Source organism: Lissotriton helveticus, chromosome 7 (genome assembly GCF_964261635.1).
Source record: "Lissotriton helveticus chromosome 7, aLisHel1.1, whole genome shotgun sequence".
In the NCBI taxonomy this organism is placed as follows: Eukaryota; Metazoa; Chordata; class Amphibia; order Caudata; family Salamandridae; genus Lissotriton; species Lissotriton helveticus.
Genome location: NC_136068.1, coordinates 1,146,485,394 through 1,146,486,709, shown reverse-complemented (window position 1 = coordinate 1,146,486,709; position 1,316 = coordinate 1,146,485,394). Strand labels below are relative to the sequence as shown.

The 1,316-nt window shown below is 42.8% G+C and overlaps 1 pseudogene; it reads right to left on the bottom strand.

Moving 5' to 3' along the window:
- Positions 1-537: 537 nt before the first annotated feature.
- Positions 538-1,016, bottom strand: LOC144767278 (protein LTO1 homolog pseudogene; annotated as a pseudogene).
- Positions 1,017-1,316: the final 300 nt, after the last annotated feature.

Genomic DNA, 1,316 nt, shown 5'->3' with positions numbered 1-1,316 from the left:
TGCGTCCAAAGTTTTTTTACTGCAAAAATATATATTTTATTATTTATTTCCAAATGTACAAATCACACAGTATGAACTATATAAAAACTGTAGCATATTAAAAACATACTTCAGAAATAGCTTCAATCACTAGCTATGTTTGCGCTATTCTTTTTAGGACAACATGTTGAAAGTCAGGTAAGGCACCGACTTAAAATCCTGGTTTGTTCCATTAAGCATTTATTCAAAAGACCACTAGGAAAGTATCTCTGAATGTGGGATGTCCTCTTAGTGCACTGCCCACTGCCACCACATTACTTTGAAAAGTCCTACAGGTGGCTACTGTTAGACGGTTCATGAATATAGAGAAGCTACATCTCAAAGCAAGTCTTCCAACCTGCAAGCTTCAACACCAGGTGTCTCCTACTTGCTGCTTCTTCTCGGGCTAGGATTAACAAAGCACTGTAGCAGGCCCGCTTATGACGAGATCGAAAGTTCGAGCATCTTGTAAATGCTTCTCAACGAGATTATCAATCTTGTCCTTGCATCAAAACGTATTTACAGCAATTTCCCTAAAAATGAAAATCCAGAGCCTTCCTTTGACAGCATGATGTCCGGCTGAATATTTAGCAATGAGCACAACTGCTTAAATTTTCCTCTAACCTTCACCAGGTTCTCTTGGAGTTTATCATTGGTGGGGTCCTCCCAAGGGCATGCTTTAATTATTCCTTCCAACGAATCCAGAACCTTCAACTTTTTTCCGAGCTTGCCATCTTCATTGGTTCCAGAGCAGAGAATACTCCTCCAGGTTAGAATAAAACCTGGATAAAATCCAATCTCTGATCCAATTTTAGCACCATTTATTTCACCATATTGATCTCCCTCAATTAAACCAGCTTGCACTCCTTCAGAATAACCTTCATCATAGCCTTCACCATGGAACCTCTCCTCAGCCATCACAATCGAGTCGAACATGTCATCCTCCTGGGCGGCCGCCATAGCCCCGGCAGAAGGCTCATACAGACTGCGAGCTCTCAGGGACAAAGTGTATTGAGGAAAAAACTGCCCGGATGGTACGGTATATTAATAAAGAGGTACAGCAGCTTGGGCAGCAGTACCATCTTCATCAGCGAGATCCGTCCCACCATGGATAGGGACAAACGCAGCCACTTAGGGATAGAGTCAGTGACCTTGTCCATGGCAGTCCCATAGTTCGCTCACATTAATGCATCTCGGTCCCTAGAGATAGTTATGCCCAGGTACTTGAGTTCCTCCAATTCCCAGATCTGTGGGTAGTCTAGTTGATGTGGTTTAGTGTTATCTGTGAGGGGGAAAAC